Source organism: Triturus cristatus, chromosome 4_2 (assembly GCF_964204655.1).
Source record: "Triturus cristatus chromosome 4_2, aTriCri1.1, whole genome shotgun sequence".
Classification (NCBI taxonomy): domain Eukaryota; kingdom Metazoa; phylum Chordata; class Amphibia; order Caudata; family Salamandridae; genus Triturus; species Triturus cristatus.
Window position 1 is genome coordinate 322210192 of NC_140586.1, and position 23042 is coordinate 322233233.

Sequence of the window (23042 nt, forward strand, 5' to 3'; positions counted from 1 at the left end):
ACTTTTGTATTGTGGTGGTTGCTCGGCTACCTTTCTCAGAACTCACAGGCTCACAAAACACCTCATTGTGTGGGTATATTCGGCAATTGCAGCCTTCGGCCTTCTTCATCGGGGGTGACAAAAGATGTTAGCAGCACCCATACCCACAGCAGGATACCAGTACCACACAATGCTTGGCCGTTTGAAGGCCTTTGCATAGGTCACAGTAAAAACTACTCCAGGAGCTTGAGGGTACCCCTTAATGCATGCATTGTTCCTGACTTGTACTTGTATTCACTCACTTCATCGGATTGCTCCTCACACCAGAATGCTGTGCTGCTCTTCCAGGACAGTTTCTCCTCCTGCAGGGCCAGGCACACTCTTAAACTCTCAAGACGTAGCCAACGTTCTAGGCAATAGGCAGAAACTCTGCTCCTCCCGCAAGAAATGCAGGCTTCAGGTGATGTCCCCTCATGAGGCTGCGTGTTATGCAGTCAGATTGTTACAAAGCAGTCCTTGGAGTACTCTTCAGAGCACTACCGTCCTTGGTCATGTAGAACTTGAAAGTGGAATAAAGTGCAGTGGTTTGAATCCCGCTTTCATATGCATTTTCCAGTCAGAAGATGTGGATCCCTGGTCTAAGAACCAGTTTGGGGTGGTTTTATTTCAAATGTAATTTTCTGGCTGTTCCTCAGATACTGCCCTTGTGCAAGGTGATCGCCATAATGGCAGGTACCAATGATTGAAGTTCCAAGCAGTATACAATAAGAGGGCTCAATGACAACAGCTGAGCTTTTCTAGAAACTGCCTAACCTTAAAGAGACATTTTTGATAGACCTCTAACCTCCGATTCCTCATTTGTGAATTACCCCAGGGGCTAGACTGGATTCGGAAACTTGACAGCAATTCCCTTGTGAGTCTGCTCCGACCTGCTTCAGATATGATGTGGGGGGGCCCCTATAAATGCGTCACCACTGCACGCTGACCTTTCCTGTCTTTGACGGACCTTTTCTTTCTTAAAAATTCTTCTTTAATTCTCCTAGTGCACATATGGCCACCAAAATGAAAGGTTTCATGCTACATCACGACTGTAACCTACAGATGTCCATGACTGACACCCAGGACATCTGCCTCTGGTTCCCTGACATCTCACATTACACAGTTGTGCTCTTTTTGTGCAAACAGGAACCAAAAGGAAATTCAAAACTATAAAGGCAAGCTTGCCGCTGCTGAACTCCAGAAAAAGTAACAGAAGCAATCTGTCGTGGTCGATTCAGAGCGTGGATGCACTCACTCCAGCAGTCTGTATCGCTCCACATTGAGAACTAGAAGTTCAGGTCAGTTCCAAATCGAACAAGAAGTACAAATTCGGGTCGCCAGAAATCCTGCCACTGACACGGTTCAAAGAAGCATGAGTCCCTGGGTACTACTCCACCTCCTGCCTCAGCGAGCAACCGCAGCAGACAAAATGCAACATCTGAATGAGGCTGTAGCTGTCATATCTGAAAGAGACACCTTAGTGATAGATTCCTTACCTTAGAATATTCCCTAGGCGTCAGTCTGGATCCGGAAAGTTTTATGCTGAGCAGTACCCCTGCGCACCAGTAGGTTGCGCTGTGCGGCTCCGCGCCCATCACTGGCGTCGTGCGCGCCGAGATGACGTCACGGAGGCTACTTGGGCACCACCCGTGCGCGCTGACGCAGTTCTTTCTTTTTCCGCGCCGACAGCGCAGATCCGGATTGAGCACGTACCCCGGTCAATTTTTGACCACTTTTTTGAGACTTTTGTCTCCTTCTCTTGTCTCCTGGTGCATGTAGGGATGCCCGGCTTTAAGTCTTGTGGGTCGTGCCGCCGTAATATTTTGGTGGCGGACCCCCATGATGTCTGCCTCTACTGCCTAGAGACCGACCATGACTCCTTGTCGGGACTGCCGTGTCATGGCCCCGAAGACCTTGCGGGAGCGGCGCTGAAAGTTGCTGGAGGTCCGGCACTCCTCTCACCGCCGCTCCGGGTCTAGGGGCCGTCCGCAGGACCGGAGCCGTAGCTCCTCGGACTCTAAGTCTTCACCTTCAGATTCCGGTAAGCGACGCCATAAGAAGTCGTCGAATAAGCGTGTTCACTCTCCGACGTACCCCGTCGCTCCCCAGAGGCGGAAGAGGGGGACAGGGGCTCCGCCCCTGCGGTTCCTGTGGAGCCTGGGAGTCTCGCAGCCCACCCTCCATACCCGGGTCCGTCGGCGACTCCCGAACAGAGGCAAGAGTTTCTTGCTGCCTTGGACTACCTGTTTAGGCCTCGGGCTCCCCCCGGCGCGCCTGTGGGTCTCGTGTCCAGATCCTGTTGACCCGGCGCCTCTGGTGCCGTCCCCGGAGCCACTGGATCCAGCGCCCGCGGCTCCGGCCCTGGCGCCACAAGGTGCAACGCCGCTGGCGCTGCACTGGGTGCTGTTTATCCCGCCCCTGCCCAGGTTCTCGAACCATTTCGTTCCGACCTGGAATCCTCATTGGGATCTGGTTCCGGGTTGGCCCTGGCCGGCGCCGCTGGCCCCCTCTCCGGCTCCAGTCCTGTCGCCGCGGCCGGCTCCTTCTACCCCGGAGCCGGATGAGGACTCGGATGGCTCCGAGGACCCCTTTCCGCAGCAGTGTGACTCCGAGCAAGATTGGGTGGATGACCTTCAAGATGCGGGCGAACTTGATGTGTCTTCTGACCCGGGGTTTGGCTCCCCTCCACCTACAATGGAGGAGGGCGCTTCCTACACTATGGTGCTGCGTCGAGCTATGGATGCTGTCCATCTCGACCTCCCTATGGTGGCCCTTAAGATCAACCTCCTTACGGAGGTGCTCCAGACGGCGTCTGTCGTCGGAACCGCTGCTCCTTTTCAATGAGGCCCTCACCAAAGTCCTCTTGGGTACTTGGTTGCGGCTGGCCTTGGTGGCACCGGTGGATAAGAACGTCGCTAGGCATCATCGCCCGGCGCCTGGTGACCCGGCCTTCTTGACCACTCACCCCATGCCTGAGAGCCTGGTCATTCAGGCCTCGACGTCGCAGAGTGCCTTTCCCACGGCTCCGCCGGATAAGGACTCTAAGAAGCTGGACCAATATGGCAAGAGGCTGTTTTCCTCGGCCAGCTTGGGGTTGCGGTCAGTTAATACCGCCTGCTTATTGGGCCGTTACTCCCACGCCGTGTGAGATACGGTGGCAGAGGTCCTGCCTCAGTGTTCTGAGGAGGTCCAGGCCGTCCTTTCCCAAGCGATTGCGGAGGGCAAGGATGCGGCGAAGTTTGCCATCAGGTGTGGTCTGGACACGGCTGATTCCTTGGGCAGGGCGATTTCCACGACTGTGGCGTTGCGGCGCCATGCCTGGTTACGGTCTACCGGGTTCTCGCTTGATGTCCAGAGCTCGCTCATGGACATGCCCTTTGATGGCTCTCGCCTCTTTGGCGACAAGGCGGACAGTGCCCTGGAGCGCTTTAAGGACTCCTGGGCTACGGCTAAGTCTTTGGGCCTTTCCAGTAAGAGCCCTGCCACGCCTGGGTTTCGTTCCTTTCGTGGCCCGGGTAAAGGCACCCAGACGCGCTCCTCCGCAAAGCCTGTGCAGATCCTGCCTCACTGTGGCTGCGGACGTGGCTTCCGCAGGGGCGGGTCTGGTAACCAGCGGGCGGGGCAGTCCACCTCCGCACCCGCTGCTTCCACCTCCAAGCCTTCCTAATCCGAGCTTCAGGGGGCTCCCCACGCCAGTAGGGGGCAGGGTCCGTCACCACCTCCACCACTGGTGCGGTATCACTTCGGACAAGTGGGTGCTGCAGATAATCTGCCAAGGTTACTCGCTTCCCTTTCTGTTCCCCCCCCCCCCCCCCTTCCAGCCATGCCACCTTGGTACCACCGCATGTCGGGGGATCATTTGGCTCTTCTCCGTCAGGAAGTCACGTCCCTCCTGGAAGTAGGGAGTGGTTGCTGTTCCCACTACATTCTGGTCCCCAAGATGGACAAGGAGGGCCTGCGCCGCATCTTGGACCTCCGGGACGTCAATTGCTTCCTCCGGAAGGAGAAGTTCAAGATGCCGACTCTGGCTCAAGTCCTGTCTACCCTGGAGACTGGATGGTAGCGTTGGACTTGCAGGATGCTTATTTTCACATTCCCGTCCTGCCGGCCCACCGGCGTTACCTGCGGTTCACGGTAGGCCAGGAGTATTTTCAGTTTACCGTGCTCCCCTTCATCCTTACCAGCACCCCTCTGGTGTTCACGAAAGTGATGGCGGTGGTCGCAGCTCATCTGCACAGGTCAGGGGTGTCAGTTTTGCCCTACCTCGACGACTGGCTGTTGAAGGCAGACTCGCCCCAGGCAGTAGTCTCCCACTTCCAGACTACACCCGACCTCCTGCATCTGCTGGGGTTCTCCATCAATGTGCCGAAGACACACCTGAGTCCCTCTCACAAGCTCCCTTTCATCGGAGCGGTTCTGGATTTGACTCTGTTTCGGGTTTATCCACCCGAACAGCGAGTCTGTGATATTCAGGCTATGGTTCCGCTCTTTCAGCCTCTATCCAGGGTTTCAGTCAGGATGACCCTTCAGCTTCTGGGCCTGATGGCCTGCTGCATCCTGCTGGTGCCGCATTATCAGATGGCATATGCGGGCTCTGCAGTGGGACCTGAAGTTTCAGTGGGCACAGCATCAGGGCAACCTGTCCGATCTCGTCTAGATCTCGGAGGGCGCTGCAAGACAGTTGCAGTGGTAGCTCACGGATCGCGATTGGGTCTGTGGCAGATCCCTCTCCCTTCCCCAACCGGAGCACACAGTAGTGACGGATGTGTCCCTCCTGGGTTGGGGAGGCCACATGGGAGAGGCGGACATCAGAGGCCTGAACTTGGACGTGGCGCACGGTCTCTTTCTGCGATGGAGAGCCTTGGTTAGATCTATTCGCCACCGAAGAGAACGCGCAATGTCATCAGTTCTGGCCGTTGGAATATCCAAGGCGGCACTCGCTTGGAGACGCTTTTCGTCTCGAGTGGAGCTGCGGTCTGTTGTACCCCTTTCCGCCTATACCACTTCTGCCCAGAGTGCTGAAGATTAGGCGCTACCGGGCCCAAGTCATTCTTGTGGCTCCGGACTGGGCCCGAAGAGTATGGTATCCCAAGCTCATCAGTATGAGCATCAATCCCCTGATCCGTCTGCCTCTTCGGGAGGATCTTCTGTCGCATCAGCAGGGGACGGTCCTCCACCCGAACCTGTCCAGCCTTCACCTCCATGCTGGGAGATTGAGCGGCGACAGTTGACACCTTTCGATCTTCCTCCCGAAGTCTGTGATGTCATCCTGGCAGGCAGGCATCCCTCCACTGAAACGGTGTACGCCTGTAGGTGGAACAGATTTGTGGCATGGTGCACAGCTAAGACTGTGGATCCCCTTTCTGCCCCTCTTTCTGCGGTTCTTCTGTTTCTTCTCTCTTTGGCCCAGCAGGGCTCTACTCTGGGCACTGTTAAAGGTGATCTTTCGGCCATCTCTGCCGTTCTACAGCTTCCAGATCAGCCTTCTCTTTTTAAGTCCCCGGTTGTTAACCGTTTTCTTAAGGGCATTACACATACGTTCCCACCTGTGCCCTTCATAATGCCTCAGTGGGACTTGAATCTTGTCTTGACTTTTCTGATGTGCGCTCCCTTTGAGCCCCTTCATAACTGTCCCTTACGTCTTCTTACTCTCAAGACTGCTTTCCTGATAGCTAGCACCTCTGCCAGGAGAGTGAGTGAGCTCCAGGCTCTTTCTTCCAAACCTCCTTTCCTTTCTGTTCATCCGGACAAGCTGGTTTTAAGGACCCGTCCTTCTTTCTTGCCAAAGGTTGTCACGCCATTCCACATCGGGCAGACCATCACTTTGCCCACCTTTTTTCCGCCTCCAAATCCTTCAAGGGAGGAGAGGCTCCACCGTCTGGACCCCAAACATGCGCTTGCATTCTATCTGCAGCGTACACATTAGTTCTGAGTGGATGATCAACTCTTTGTTGGCTACGTGGGTGCCAAAAGAGATCGGGCGGTGCACAAACGGACCATCTCCCGGTGGGTCGTTCTGTGCATCAAAGCATGTTACTCCTTGGCCAAGAAGGAGCCTCCTGTGGGACTGCGTGTCCATTCAACCAGGGCAACTGCAGCCACTACTGTCTTGGGACGCGGCGTCCCCTTGCAGGATATTTGTCAGGCAGCTACGTGGGCCTCGCTGCACACTTTTTTACCAAGCACTACTGCTTTGACAGTCCGGTCCGGAGGGACGGCTTCTTTGGCCGTTCTGTGCTCTGTGACTTTCTGGTATAATTTGTTCGCAGACCCACCACCGGGTTTGTTATTGCTAGTGTATCTATTCTAAGGTAAGAAATTTATCACTAACGTGTCTTTCAGATGCACAAGTTACTACTTGTGTAACAATATATCTGTAAGAGACATTAGTTAGTGATAGATTCCTTACCGCCCCGCCCATCCTCCCAGTTCTGCGAACTGATTACTAGGGTTAAGGTCATCTCCTTTTAGGGCCCTAGTTTTATGCACCAAAGGTCAGTTTCTTACATGGCTCTGCGTTTCGGCGCGGAAAGTTGTGTACAGAACTGACGTCCGCGCGCACGGGTGGCGCCTAAGTAGCCTCCGTGACGTCATCTCCGCGCGCACAATGCCAGTGACGGGCGTGGAGCCGCACGGCGCCACCTACTGGTGCGCAGGGGTACTGCTGAAAAGAAAACTTTCCGGATCCAGACTGACGCCTGGGCTTTTGGTACCCCATTGAATCCATTGAAAGCACTTTCAGGCCCAAAGGATTCGAGATTGCGGCCTGTCTGTGTCCCTTTGGCGGATCCGTTCTAAATGCCGACCACTGTGCTTGGCTTCCACCCAAAGTTGACTGCGTCAAGAATTGTGGAGCCACCACCCCCCCACCCCAGTGCAATGTCCAATGCGATCCACAGTCAATGGAGTAGGCCTGAGCCTCGACGCTGTCACAGACTCTGTAACCAATAGTTTTATCGGATTCAAAAGCTCAACAGTGCCCTGAACAAAGTAGTTCTAGTTTCTCAAACCCAGAACAGTATTATGATAGTGATTTATTAATGAAGAATCTTAACATTTTTTAAGACCTTCCACATGCCTGTTAGTTGAAAACTTCCACTGATATTGGCCTGAATTCCACAAACCACATAGCCACTGAAGAATCTGCTTCCTTTGATACGGTTATCAGAAGGATAGCGGAAGTTCTTGATCTTACACTGCCCATGCTAAAGGTCAAACCAATGTGTGGACAGAACTCCTCAACCATGCAGCTACCACCCAGGGACTTCTACTTCCTTTTAATGAGTCTCTCATTGATATACTGGTGGGCAACTGGGCAAAACCAGTATCTTCCCCATCAGTCAGGTAGCAAGACAGCACAGGCCCTTCCCCGGGCACTCTGATTTCATACTGCAGCACTGTGCCCAGGAGAATCTGGTGGTTCAGGCATCATCCAGCTTCCTTAACCCAAACCTTAAACTGACAAGGAATCCTAAAGAATGGCAAATTTCATGAAACGTGTCTTTTCCAGTGCCAGCCTTGCATTGTGATCAGTCAATACCTCCTACCTCCTGGGACAGTATTCGCACAGCTTGTGGGACAGAGGTGGACATCTTACCAGCTGTCCAAGCGGATGTCAGACAAATCCTCTGTCTGATCCTCGATGGCCAAGATTCTGGAATATACACCATCCATTCTGGCCAGGATGCAACTGACTGTTGGGGTAGGGCAGTTGGGACCAACATGTTGCTTAGGCACCACACTTGTATTCGTTTGAAAGACTTCTTGCTGGACACCACGCCATTTCTTATAGACATGTCGTTCAATGGTTCAATTCCATGGCAAAGGCTAACTGCCCTCCTAAAATTTAGGGAGCAAAATTACTGCTTGCTGTATGGCTCTAGCTCAGCCTGTTCGACAGCACCCCTTTCGAGACTTTGGTAGGGGATACCTGCATAAGCATTGTAAGTATGGGCCCTCAACAGGCCTCCGAGGCCTTTCAAGGGTGAGGCCATGAAGCTGGCCAACAATGTTCAGGCCAGAGGGGAGACTCACTACCCCAACCCCTGACCTGCACCTGCTGCAAATCTGCTTTAAGTTGTTCTTGGTGGGCCACAATCACCCAGTAGGTGGTCGTGTCACTTTCACCTCCATGGATGATGGAGTTTCACATTAGACCAATGATTGCTACAGATTGTGGAACACTGACACTCCTCTGCCTTTCCTTTCCTATCCCTCTATACATACCACCAGCACTGCAGCAACTCCCAGAGGATCACTTGTTCATACTCTGCAGAGAAGTTCAGGCTCTACTGGGCAAAGGAGCAATAAAGAGGGTGCCTCCATCCAAGAACAGGACTTGTTGCTACTACAGTTACTTTCTGCTGCTGGATAAATGATGGGGCCTTCGTCTCATCCTAGATCTTTGCCCTCTCAACTGCTTTCTCTGGAAGGTCAAGTTCACAATTCTCACCTTAATCCAAGTCCTGTCTGCTTTGGATCCAGGAGGTGGAGGGTAGCACTGGACTAGCATGACACATACTTGTCCTGCAGTCCCACAGGCATTATACACAATTTCAGGTAGGCCACAAGAACTTAGTGTTGTGCTCCACTTTGGCTGTACCAGTTCACCTCTGGTGTTAACAAAGATGGTGGTGGTCGCAGCCCATCTGCAGAAGTTGGAAACACCTGTTGTCCCATACCTCAACGACTGGTTACCGAAAGCAGCTTGTTCTAAACACTTGTAAGATATCTCCATACGGTAGCCAACCTGTTGACATTGTTGTGGTTTTCCATCAATCTGGCAAGCCACACTTTACTCCGTCACAATGGCTCCCCTTCATCGGAGTTATCCTGGAGACAGTGTTTTTCCAAGCCCTCCTTCCACCTCAGTGAGTTCAGGACATTTGAGCTATGATCCTGATGTTTCAACTTTGCCTTAATCTCAGTGAGAGCTGCTCTGAGGCTTTTGGAACTCTTGACGTCCTGTATCTTGCTTGTGCACTACGACAGGTGGCACATGAGGGCTCTGCAATTTCAATGTGAAGTCTGAAGGTTAGCACCAAGACAACCTTTGAGACTTAATCCAGGTGCCGAAGGAGTATGCAAAATGCCTGCAGTGGTGGCTGCTTGATCGCAGGTGGACCAGTGACAGACCCTCTTCCTACCCCACCCAGAGCTAATGGTCATGAGGGATACATCATTGCGGAGATGGGCAGGTCATCAGAGAGGCGGAGAGCAGAGGACACTGGTATCTGGCGGGGTCTCCCCTCCACATCAACTTGCTGGAGTTGTGAGCAGTTCACTTGGCACTGAAAACTTTCCTCCCAACTACCATAGGGGGGGGACAGGTGCAGGTACTCGCGGACAACACAACTTCCCTGTGGTATTCCATCAAGCATGAGTGGTGTGGGGTTGTGGGTTCTGTGCTAAGGGGTTCTGTAAGTGGCAAAATAATCAGGGTATCTCTGATTTCCCAGCACCTGGCAGGATTTTTAAACACAAAGGCAGACCAATTCAGCTGATGTTGCTTGTTGATTTCCATGGCTCTTTGCCCAACGACATGACCAGAGACCAGAAAGAAACTGACATCTGCGTGGTTGTGGTGCATATTCAAGGTGGAACAGTGCTGCATGAGAGAATTGCTTTAACGTTTCCACATCCAGCCTGGCAACTGTAGTTAGCCTGTACCAGAAAAAGCATTACCGAGGATAGGTGACATTTTCTTCATTTCCGAACCTCGTCCCTACCATCTAGCTAATGGCAGTGCTCAGAACTAATCAGTCGTTGTAGGAAGCTGGGTTTCTGTTTCAGTAACCCCCCCCCCCTTTCTGCCAGACTACTGATGCACTTTGACTTGATGTACCCTGGGTCCCTGACAATCAGGTTCCCAGGGCATTTGTTCTTTCCCAAAACTGTACCTTGTACCCCCAATCGGCACCTCTGGCCACATGTCAGTCCCTTGTGAAAAGGTACCATGGGTACCAAGGGCACTGGCTAGGGAAGGCCTCGAAGGGCTTCAGCGCTTATTGTGCCACCCGTATAGGCTCTGTACCTTTACACACACACACTGCCATTGCAGGCTGCGTGTTTTGGTGCAGAACAAAGTGAAGAGTCGACACATCCCTGTGTGCCATACCTACAACCCACTGCCCTGGCATAGGTCAGCCACCCCTCTAGCTGGGTTCACTATGCACTATACCAGTGGTGAGGGTATAGGTGCATGAGCCCTGTACCCCTACAGTGTCTAGACCAATTCATAGACCTTGTAAGTGCAATAATGCCATTGAGAGTATATGGTGCAGGACGTTTGTGATTACGAACGCCACAGCACCATAATGGCTTTACTGGAAACTGGGAAGTTTGGTATCCAACATCGCTGCACATTAAATCCACGCTGATGTCAGTGTGGGAATTAATGAAAAATTTACTCAAAGGGCATCTTGGAGATGCCCCCTAAAAACGACCCGCCTCTGGTGAGTTCCCTGTCAGGTACACACCAGCCTGCCACCACAACATATGTTTCTGGACCCCTGGGGTGGGAGCCTTAACTCCCTTAGCCCAGAAACAAAGCCTTTCCTTGGCTGTGGTGGTCACTCCTCCCCTAGGCCAGAAAGAGCCATCAGTGGCAGGGGAGCTTCAAAGGCTGCAAGGATTCCTCGGTCGCCTGTAGCCTCTGCACTTAGACCCCGTCCGCCCGATTTCTCCCTTCACACCCCCCCCCCCCCCAGTAAGGTGAAATCTGACCCAAAAACACCCCTGCATCCAGCCGCCCTGTGCTGTTGAGAAGAGTCCCCGAGGTGCACCTACGTCCACGAGCCCTCCATATTACCCGCCCAGCTGTGGTTCCTTCCGCAAGTCTTCCTGGACCGAGCTTGCAGCCAAAATCCAAAACCGGCAACTCTCATTGAAAACAGCAGGGCACCCGACGCCAAAAAGCACCCTGCACCCAGGCTCACCTGCGCCGCTGCAGGTGCACCTTGTGTGCTAACTAGGATCCCCCTTTGCCCTGAGCCTAACACCAGGAGCTTCGCTCCCACAACGTTGTGGCCTGCTTGTGAGCAGCCAAAAAACGGAGACCCCTATCCCCCATTGGATAACATTTTTTTTTTAAAGATCTTTTTATCGGCATTTATAAACATTACATGCATAGGCACGTTTGGTAATGCAGTTGGTATATAGGTGAGCTAAGCGGGAACGCCTATTCGCACCCCATGTGGATTCCTGGTCTCATGGGCCCGTGGGGTGTGCGTCTCTACTGTTTTAAGCTGCAGACAGGTGTCCGGGGCCTGCGTCTGGGTTTGCCCTACTAGTGCGCATGGTGGTCGCCGCGCCGTATGGGGACCATGCAGTGTGTCTAATACCCTGTGAGGTGTATCATAGAGGATTTGGGGTTGCAGCCATGAATTAACCATCAACGAACTGGGGATAGGTAAACTGGGGGAGGGAGTGCACTATGTCGCGGATAATGAGCAATAGTAGTCTTACGCCTGAAAGCTGGACCCTCGTATGGGATGATGTCGGGGTTTTCGCAGATGCGGGGAGGGGGGGGGATGGGAGTCGGGGGAGGCGGGGGCGCTGATCACTGCCTATATGGAGGCATGATGGTGGAACTGGCGTTGTCTACATCTGCGACCCGCCGGGTGCCTGGGCTTCTCGTGTGACTCCCGGGGTGGGCTCCCGGCTCGTGGAGGTCCCTGGGGGATCGATCATTCGTGGGCCCGTCACTACTGTTGTTTCCTGCGCAAAGGAATGCATTAGCATGGCCCATGGCAGGGAGATCGGGTGTTTGCGAATCCCTTGGGCCTCCTCCGTTCTGAGTTGTGTTTCCTCCGCCTTACCCCACTTTTTGACAGCGCCTACCCATGCCGCTAGGGGGGGGGCCCCTCCGATGTCTTCCAGTGCATGGTGATGCACCATTTGGCTAGGAGAAGCACCAGGGAGGCATAACGTCTTTCCACCTTCTTATGCTCTCCCACAAACAAGTACTTACCTGTAAACCGCTAACTTCATTTTTGTCCATAGGAGTACATTGACGGTTTTTCCTTAAATTGTTTCAAGTATGGAGTTGGTTTGGATGAAACACAGAAAAACTGCAAATGTACTAAAACTGATTTACTTGCCTTTTCTCTAGAAAATGTCTGTGTGATATCTAGGCCTATCACACTGCGTAGAAAAAGTAACTTAAAAAGTAACATACAAAGTAATCTGTAAAGTAACTGAAAAGAATGCAGTTAATACAGTTCCATAGTCTGAGCAAACTGTATCCTCTAATGAAGCTAGAGACCACTCAAAATGGGTCCCATTGGTTACAGGTTGCACACAGTCCTATCAACATACATGTGCCACACCCACTGCACTCAACAAACATGCAGAATGTTGGTGCAAGAATCTGGGTTTCACTGAACTGCAAACACAAAGGAGTCAGTCGACCATTCTCTTTTTGTCAGAGAGAAAGGTCTGGTCACACGTATTCACAAATACTTGGTACACTGTCAGCACCACCTTATGCAACGCACCCAGGCATGGTAGTCCTAGGCCCTCTATGTGGGCATACTTTGTGCACTCCTGCTGGTTGCAGAACCGGTTCGGGACCTTGCATTTTGTGCAGGGAGAGGCATAGCCCTCTCTGCCAATACACTAGACTAGTGTGGTGCCATGACCAAACAAATTGTCAGGATTCCAGTTTCATATGTGGTGGGGGCTCTAGGTAGGGATAGACACTTGTTTGCCATGCAGAGGACATAGTCCCTTCCCAACTTATACTCTTCCTCATTGATTCCACCAGACACTGCTCATTTAGGGATGCAGTCTGTCGAAGATTGCTGCTGTGTATGATGTGGCGATGTGTGCCAACATATGCGATTGTAATTGTGACTGGTGTGGTTGGGTGGTGAAGACTTTGCTTCTGTTCGACATCTTGGATCATGTGCGGCGCAGAATTCCTGAATCCGGGCCTCCCTCTGCCATGATACACATTAACCCCATGGCAAATGGAGGCATGATGTGAGCGGAGCCATATATGCCCCTCCCGACGCGCTGATGTCAGTTTTCTTCTTTTCCCCGTCCCAACGCGGATCCTGGAAAACCAGCGGTTCCTTGGCCTGTTTTTTGGGCCTTTGCGACGCCTTCGGCGTCGTGGAACAGTGTGCGATGCCTTCGGGCTTAAAGGCGTGCGAGACCTGTGCGCGCCAGATGTCTGTCATAGACCTGCACACCATCTGTATGGTGCCTGTGAGTACACCACGACTCCAAAGAGTGCGACGCCTGGCAACAAATGAAACCCAAGTCCTTGAGGGAGCATCGTATGAAATTGCTGGCCGCACTGCTGTCCAGCCTGGCACCTTTGCGCTGCCGCTCTCCCTCTCGGGATTGGGCTTGTTTCCGAGGTCGTTCCCACAGACGTCGTTATGAGGCGGGTAAGGACAAGCGTAAGTCGCGAAGGTCTTCCTCCCATACGTGTGACACTGGGGCCCGTTCCTCTCGCTCCTTGCCAGGCACGGGCATCCGGCAGTAGTCTCCTCCATACCCTGCCTTCCCGGGAGTTGGAGCGACGCAGACCCAAATGGAGGCTTATTCAAAGGCACTCAACTCTTTCTTTGGGTCACCCCCTCTCCCTGGTGTACCTTCGGGTCCCAAAGAGGTGGAAGGCACTCATGTCGGGTCCTCGCCGGCGGATTCGTCCTTGGCCCCGGCTTTGTGCGTCGACTCCAGTTCCGGAGTCGATACGACGCTGACGGGACATGGCCCAGAGGGCCATCCCAGTCACCCGTCCAGCCCACCCGCCCAGTAACCGCATAGCCCTGCGCGGCTTCCTGCGCTGTCGTCTGGGGCGGTGCCGGCCTCGACGCCCTGTCGACGTCTTTCCTCCCCGCATATTGCGGTGGGATCTCCTTCAGGCGGCGACCAGGCCAAGTCCCCTCTGGAGGTCGTGGACGTCGATACGACTCCCCCTCTGTGTCGGTCGACACGGGTGCTGGCGTATACGCCTCCTCCTTTGCAAGAGGTTGACGTTCCTTTGGACTCCCTGGGTCCGAGGATGTTTCAGCGCCCCATGGTGCAGGTACCTAGGGTAGCGTGGCCTTCAGACCAGCCTCAGGCTCCTCCACTTCTACCGTCTAGTGGACGGATTAGTCTCCAACCGTCTCCTACCGATGGTTTGTCGCCTCCCAGAATGGCGACTGAGGCTAGTGCTGCCTACGCACGGGCTATTCACAGGGCGGCAGCTAATCTTCGATTTCAGCCTCCTGTGGTTTCCCTGCTTTCTGATCCTTTACTGGATCTTCTCCACATGGAGCCTATTGAGGTGGAGCCTTTGCTACCCCTTGGGGGATCTTTATTTGACATTCTGCTTGGCACATGGGCGAGGCCCTCCTCTGGTGACTCTGTTGATCGGGCCATTGCTCTGACACCGTCCTGCCCCGGATGAGCCACTCTGCCTGTCCCTTCACCCTAGGTCTCAGGGTTTGGTTGTTCAGGCGGCTTTTGACTTGCAGTCTTCCTCCGCTGTACCTTTATCTCCCACCAGGGAGTCTAGGTGGTTGGACATGTGTGGTCGCCAGCTTTTTACCTCTGCCAGTGCGAGCATCCGCACATTAAATACATTCTGCGTGTTCGCATGCGCTTCCTTTGTCCTTTTGGGACTTAGTAGAGTTCTTCTTCCTTCTCTTCCAGAAAGGCCACTGGCAGAATTACATCGCCTTCATGATGGCAGGGGAATGGCGCAATATTCCCTTCGATCTTCCCTTGATGCAACTGATTCTGTGGGTAGGGCTCTTGCTCGGTCTGTGGTTTTGCGCCACCATGCTTGGCTGCACGATAGTAGTTTTCCAGACAATGTTCGGGATACTCTTAGAGATCTACCAATCAATGGCGTGGAACTTTTTGACAGCCACGCAGATTCAACGGTCTCCCGCCTCATGTCTGGACTACCGTAACTCTCAACTTTCTGCCTTATAGTATCTTTTTCTTCTGCATAGGCGATGTTGCCTTGTTGGTTTGGTTTTCGAAAATGTTCCGGGTTCTTTGCATAGTTCCCGGATAGTGAAGGCGGTTGTTCCGCCATCTCAGTATTTGTTCAGTACAGCCGGACTGCTGGTTCTGTCTTCTTTTCAGTCCTCTGCCCAAGAGGACTCCCCTAACAGGGGTTAAAACTTACCCTATGTGGGTTATTTGCTGACTATTGGGTAGTTGCCTTAGCACGCTCCTATGGAGTCTTCCTCACAGGCATCCTTCTGTGGGTCAGGCTGTCCATCCTTTCTGCTGTTCTGCGATCCTAATGTTAGCATCGCTCTAATGCACTTTTGGTTACAGTTGGCTCCAGTTGTCTGTAGTACGTCTAAGCCTCAGTATGGGTTCCTTACAGTGCGGCCTCTGCCTCACCTGCCTTGACGGGGTCTTTTTTCAGCGTCCTTGTGATCCTCTTGTCCGTGATGGCTACTCTTCTTTTGCCGACCACTGCCTCTTGGGGCCCTTGTTCTGTTCAGTTCAGGCGCAGTTCTTTCACGGCTGACGCCCCGGTTATCGTTTTGCATCAAGAAAAAGCCGCTGTGCGGCAAACTTGGAGTGTCTGCTATCATAGGGTGTTTGCGTTGTTGCTTCTATGATCTGAAAGAGACACGTTAGTGATAGATTCCTTACCTTAGAATATCCCCAGGCGTTAGACTGGATCTGGAAATTTTTTGTCAGCAGTACCCCTGCGTGTCGGAAGGTGGCGTTTTGCGGCTCCGCGTCAGTCGCTGGTGTCGTAAGCGCCAAGATTACGTCACGGAGACTACTTAGGCGCCACCCATGCGCGCTGACGTCAGTTCTGTACATGACTTTCCGCACCAGCAAGCGCAGATTGGGTTAGAGCACGTACCCTAGTCACTTTTTGACTCATCTTGTGACACTTTTTTGTCTTCCATTTTTGAGTCTGACTCCTAGTGCCACGTAGGGATGCCTGGATTGAAATCCTGCGGGGCCTGTCACCGTACGATGTCGGTGGCCGACCCCTGTCTCTACTGTCTGGAGCGCGACCATGACTCCCGGTCATGTTCCGACTGTCTGGCCATGGCTCCGAAGGCCTTGCGGGAGCAGTCCCGTAAGCTACTAGAGGCCCGGCAGACGTCTCCGTGTCGTTCGAGGTCCAGGGGTCGCTCGAGGGGACTGCTCGCGGAGCCATCTTCATCGCTCCCCGGGGTCGAAGTCTTCCCACTCGGATTCGGGTAAGACGTCATAAGAAGTCGAAGAAGCGCTTCCGCTCTCTGACGTCCCCTCGTCGGTCTCCGGACGAGGGGGCTGGAGGTACCACCCCTGCGGCTCCTTTGGAGCCTGTGAGTCCCACGGCCTACCCACCTTAACCAGGTCCGTCGAAGACTCCTGCCCAGGTGCAAGATTTTCTTGCAGCCATGGACCGCCTCTTCAGGCCTCGGGCTCCCGCCGGCGCGCCTTCAGGCCTCGAGGGCCCTCCCTTGCTGGCGCCGCAGGGACCTCCACAGGCGGCTCCGACCCCAGCGCCACAGGGACCTCCACAGGCGGCTCTGGCCCCGGTGCTGCCCGCGGCTCCGATCCCGGTTTCCCAGACAATTTTGCTCCTGGTTGGTACCCTAATTGGGACACGGAGCCGGACTGGCCCCGGTTCGACCATTTGTATCCCCCTGTTCCCCCACCACCACAGCCTGTTCCACGGGCAGTGGTGGAAGGGGACGACTGGGAGGGGTCTGAGGACCCTCTCGCATGGCAGTGCAGGTCAGAACAGGAATAGACAGAAGAGCTAGAGTATGCTGGTGGCCTTGACTTCTCTGACCCTGGGTTTCTTTCTCCTCCTGCTAAGGCTATGGAGGAGGGCGCCACATACACTGTGGTGCTCCGTAGAGCAGCTGAGGCCCTTGACCTGCCTACTGTGAACCTCAAGACTAATCTCCTCAGTGAAGTACTTCTGCCGGCGACCAGCTCTTCGGAGCCCCTGCTTCCGTTCAATGAGGCATTAACTGACGTCTTGATGAGCACCTGGTCTTGACCGGCCACGGGGGTTCCTGTGGATAAGAATGTGGCCCGGCGTCATTGCCCGGCCCCGGGTGACCCTGCTTTTCTGTCCCCCCACCCAACCCTGTAAAGCCTGGTCATCCAGGCCTCCTCTTCCCAAAGCGCATTCCTTACCGCACCGCCGGATAAGGAATCCAACAAGCTGGATCAGTTCGGCAAGAAACTGTTCATCTTCCAGCTTAGGGCTGCGGTCGGTGAACACCGCATGCCTCTTGGGCCGCTATTCCCATGGTGTGTGGGACTCTGTTGCGCAGGTGCTGGCTCAGTGTCCATAGGAGGGCTCAGACTGTGCTTTCCCAAGCTGTTGCTGAGGGGAAAGATGCAGCAAAGTTCGCCATTAGGTGTGGACTGGACTCACTGGGTAGGGCGATTTCCACAACAGTGGCCCTCCATCGTCACACCTGGTTGCGGTCCACTGGTTTTTCAGGGGATGTACAAAGTTCTCTAATGACCTGCCCTTTGATGGTACTCGCCTGTTTGGCGACAAGGCAGATAGTGCGCTGGAGCGTTTTAAGGACTCCCGGGCTACTGCCAAGTCCTTGGGTCTCTCCACCACGCGCCCGGCCACGTCTGCTTTTCGTTCCTTTCGTGGCCACGGAAGGGGCTCCCTGACACGTTCGTTCAGCCAGAAGCCTGCGCAGAACCAACCTCCGCGCGGATGTGGTGCCCGCCGCACCGGGACAGGGGGCCAGCGTGCGGGTCAGTCCACCTCCGCTCACGCAGCATCCGCCTCAAAGCCTTCCTAGTCAGAGCTTCAGGGCACACCCCACGCCGGTGGGCGGCAGGATTCGCCGCCACCTTCCCCACTGGCGTTCCATTACCTCGACAGGTGGGTGCTGCAAATCGTCCGATGGGGCTACTCCCTCCCCTTCGAGACTGCCCCTCCACCTCAGTTCTACCGCATGTCGGGGGACTATTTTGCGCTTCTCCAGCTGGAAGTCACGGCCCTCTTGGCCAAGGGGGCCATCAAGCGCGTTCCTGGGCCAGAAGTAGGACGTGGTTGTTATTCCCACTACTTTCTGGTCCCCAAGAAGGAAAAAGGGGGCCTGCGTCCCATCTTGGACCTCAGGAACTTCAACTGCTTCCTCCGGATGGAGAAGTTCAAGATGTTGACTCTGGCTCAGGTCTTGGCTGCCCTCGACCCTGGAGACTGGATGGTAGCGTTGGACTTGCAGGACGCATATTTTCATATTCCCGTCCTGCCGGCCCACCGGCGTTACCTGCAGTTCGTGGTAGGCCTAGAGCACTTTCAGTTTGACGTGCTCTCCTTCGGCCTTACCAGTGCCCCTCGGGTGTTCACAAAAGTGATGGTGGTGGTCGGAGCTAATCTGCGCAGATCAGGGGTTCCAGTCTTCCCTCTATCTCAACGACTGGTTGTTGAAGGCGGGCTCGCCCCAGGCAGTCATCTCCCACCTCCAGACTACGGCCGATCTCCTGCATTTGCTGGGGTTCTCCATCAACGTGCCGAAGTCGCACCGGAGTCCCTCTCAGAAGCTCCCCTTCATCGGAGTGGTTCTGGATTTGACGCAGTTTCGGGTTTATCCTCCCGAGCAGCGAGTCCGGGATTTTCAGGCTATGATTCCGATCTTTCAGCCTCTATCCCGGGTTCCAGTCAGGATGACCCTCCGGCTCCTGGGCCTAATGGCCTCCAGCATCCTGCTAGTGCAACACGCCAGATGGCATAAGCAGGGCTCTGCAGTGGGACCTGAAGTTCCAGTGGGCACAGCATCGGGGCAACCTGTTCGATCACGTCCAGATATCAGAGGGCACTGCACGACAATTGAAGTGGTGGTTTATGAATCGCAATTGGGTCAATGACAGATCCCTCTCCCTTTCCCAACCGGAGCACACATTGGTGACGGATGCATCCCTCCTGGGATGGGGCGGCCACATGGCAGAGGCGGAGATCAGTCACCTCTGGTCTCCGGCGTAGTCCCGGCTCTATATCAACCTTTTGGAGCTTCGGGCGATCAAACTTGCACTGAAAGCATTCCTTCCCTCTGTCCAGGGAAGTGTAGTGCAGGTGTTCACGGACAATATCACCACCATTTGGTACTGCAACAAACAGGGTGGGGTGGGGTCGTGGACCCTATTTCAGGAGGCTCTTCACCTCTGGACATGGCTGGGACATCAAGGCATTACCTTGGTGGTTCAACACCTGGCAGGTTCTCTGAATGCCACGGCGGACAAACTCAGCTGCTGGTGCATGATGAATCACAAATGGCGTCTGAGCTCGGACGTGGTGCAAGGTCTCTTTCTGCAGTGGGGAGAGCCGTGGTTAGATATATTTGCCACCGAAGAGAATGTGTAATGTAATCTATTCTGCGCGTTGGAATTTTGAAGGCGGCACTTACTCGGTGACGCTTTTCATCTCGAGTGTAGCTGCGGTCTGTTGTACACCTTTCCGCCTTTACCACTTCTGCCCAGAGTGCTGAAGAAGATTTGGCGCAACGGGGCCCAAGTCATCCTTGTGGCTCCGGATTGGGCACGAGATACTGGTATCCCGAGCTACTCAGCATGGCGATCGCTCCCCCGATCCGACTGCCTCTTCGGGAGGATCTTCTATGACAGCAGCAGTGGACGGTCCTCCACCCGAACCTTTCCAGCCTCCACCTCCTTGCGTGGAGATTGAGCAACGGCAGTTGACGTCGTTTGACCTGCCTCCCGAAGTCTGTGATGTTATCTTGGCAGCCAGGCGTCCCTCCACTAAGACAGTATACTCCTGCAGATGGAACACATTTGTGGTATGGTGCACAGCAAAGGCTGTGGATCCTCTTTCTGCCCCTCATTCTGAGGTTCTCTTGTTCCTCCTTTCTATGGCCCAGCAGGGCTCTGCTCTGGGCACTCTGAAGGGCTACCTCTCGGCCATTTCAGCCTTCCTTAGGCTTCGTGATCAGCCTTCTCTTTTCAAGTCCCCTGTTGTAAATCGCTCCCTTAAGGGCATTAATCTTTTTCCTCCTGTTCCCTTCGTAATGCCCTAGTGGGACTTGAACTTGGTTCTTGCATATCTCATGTGCCCTACCTTTGAGCCGCTACATAACTGTCCTCTCAGGCTTCTGACCTTAAAAACGGCTTTTCTGGTGGCTGTCACTTCTGTGCGCAGGGTGAGTGAGCTCCAAGCACTTTCTTCTAAGCCTCCTTTTCTGGCTGTTCATCCGGGCAAGGTTGTCCTTCGAACTCGTCTGTCCTTCCATCCCAAAGTGGTTACTCCTTTCCATATTGGACAGACCATCACTTTGCCCACCTTCTTTCCGCATCCTTCCAAAGAACAAGAGAGGCTCCACAGTCTGGATCCAAAACGTGCGCTTTCCTTTTACTTGGATTGCACAAAACCACTCCGGGTGCATGACCAGCTCTTTGTTGGCTACCTGGGCGACAAAATAGGTTGGGCCGTGCACAACCGGAACATCTTTAGATGGGTCGTTTTGTGCATCAAAGCGTGTTATTCCTTGGCAAAGAAGGAACCTCCAGTAGGGTTGCGCACCCATTCCATCATGGTGACAGCAGCTACCACTGCTTTGGTACGTGGAGTCCCCCTGAATGACATCTGTCAGGCAGCTACGTGGGGATCGCTGCACACGTTCACAAGACACTACTGCCTGGACTCCCAAGTCTGGAGAGATGACTTCTTTGGCTGTTCTGTTCTTCAGGACTTTCTGGTGTGAACTTAGTTCGCAGACCCACCTCCGGGGTTGCAATTGCTGGGTATCTATTCTAAGGTAAGGAATTTATAACTAACATATGTTTCTGACAGAGACATCGTTACCGAAGGTAAGTAACTTGTTCATATGAAAGTTAGTTAAAGTTACTTACCTTCGGTAACGATTTATCTGTAAGAAACATAGGTTAGTTATAGATTCCTTACCGCCCCACCCATCCTCCCCGTTCTGTGAACTGACTTCTATGGTTAAGGACTTCTTTCAGGGGCCCTAGTTTTGTGCACCAGTGGTCAGTGTCTTGCATGGCTCTGCGCTTCTGGCATTGAAAGTCATGTACATAACTGACGTCCGCAGGCGAGCATGGCGTCTATGTAGCTACCGCGACTTCATCCCGGCGGCCACGACGCCAACCACAAACGTGGAATCAACCAACGCCACCTTCCAAAGCGTAGTGGTACTGCTGACAACTTTCCGGATCCAGTCTGACGCCTGGGGGTAATTCTAAGGTAAGGAATCTATAAGTAACCTATGTTTCTTACAGATATATCGTTACCGAAGGTAAGTTACTTGTTCAGCAACCCAATAGCAGCAGTTCTTTAAGCAGAGCAGAAACTAAACTTGAGGGTTGCATCACATAACTCCCAGAGCTCAAGCTGACTAACACAACAAAGGAATCATAACTTACAAAAAGGTCACATACAGACCATAGTGCTCAACACCACAGAACCAACTTGTGCGACAAACGAATGGGCACCAACACAAGTGAAGTCACTCTAAAGGAATTAAAATTGGCAAGCTGCAGGCTCTCTACCTCTCAGATTAAGAAATTGGCAAGGACAAACAAAAGGCATCTGAACACAAGTACCACATCCAGAAACAAAACGTTAGAAGGGTGCCTCAGAAGTCCCAATGGTAGTGAAGTATCAATCCATGACACCACAACATCCAAAACAGTGAAAGGCCATAGGAAACAAAAGGACAAATCAAGCAAAGGCTACAGACATAAAGCATGTCACAAAAGGAAACCAACACCACTGCCTGGAAGGAACATTAAGTACTGAAAACTGACCCACCCAGCAGAGGTTGGTGGAACAAGGGAAATTACAATATGTTGACAGAATTTGTAACAAATGTTCACAAGGCACTCACTTAACCATTTTTAAAAATATGCAAAATAAAATTGTTTGCTCGGATTTAATCTCTGTCACACTGGTAATATAAAATACGACCTCTAGATTTGGTCCCGGTACATTTTACCTTAAGTTATGTCTAAAAAGAGCCCATCATAGCAGTTAGTCATCTTTTACTTACTTCAGCCGAAGTAAGTGATATTTATTTAACTTTTTCAATTTGCACCACATAAGCATTTCATTATATATGAAGCATTAGAAAATTATGCATTTAAATACGTTGTGAGTGATTTGTGAGACCCAGTGGAGTGACCATAACCTAACTTAGTGAATTATAAGTTAAAAAAAGTGAAAAGTAGGGAATTGGTTATTGGAAACATCAGTAGGAGAGCTATATACAATAGAAGGAGATTTATTTTAGGCTCTCTTCTATTTTTGTCGACAGCGTTTCGACCCTCTCTTGATACGGGGTCTCTTCAGGACAGCGATTCTGTGGACTAAATGAGTGGGAGATAGTACATTATGGAAGTGAAATGCGAGGTGGCGGTGGTTAGGGCTACATAAATGTGTGTACTTAGGCTTACCAGTACAACACAGGGCATCTAGTTCATGTAGATTCCTATCTGAAAGAAACACATTATATTCCTCACCTTAGAATATCCCCAGGCGTCAGACTGGATCCGGAAGATTTTTGTAGCAATACCCCTTGCGCGTCACTAGGCGTCGTCTGCGGCTCCGCATCCATCGTTGGCGTCGTGCACCGGAATGACGTCGTCGGAGTACTTAGACGCCGCCCTCGCGCGCTGACGTCAGTTCTTCTTTTTTCCGCGCCAGTAAGCGCCGATCCAGGAGAGCTACCCCTTTAGTCATTTTTTGACTAAATATTTTGACTCTTTTTGGTCACTTTATCGACTCTGGTGCCGGTAGGATGCCTGGTTTCAAGGCCTGCGACGACTGTCACCGACTGATGTCAGTGACCGATCATCACCGCCGGTGCCTGTACTGTTTGGGGCCCGACCACGACGCGGAGTCGTGTTCTGATTGTATGGCCCTGACCTCGAAAGCTATGCAGGAGTGGTCCCGTAAGCTTCTTGAGCTTCGCCACTCGGCTCCGTGCCCCTCTCGATCCTGGTCCAGGAGGAGGTCCAAGGATCGGTCTGGCTCGAAGTGTAAGGGTAAGTCGAAGCACTCCAAGAAGTCCAAGAGGCGACACCGCTCTTCGGACTCCGCT

At 53.0% G+C, this 23042-nt stretch overlaps 1 protein-coding gene across 8 annotated transcripts in view; it reads left to right on the forward strand.

The window, feature by feature from the left end:
• Nucleotides 1–23042, forward strand: part of TPR (translocated promoter region, nuclear basket protein) — a 645150-nt gene that overhangs the window by 494345 nt on the left and 127763 nt on the right. The gene's annotated exons all lie outside the window — the stretch shown is intronic.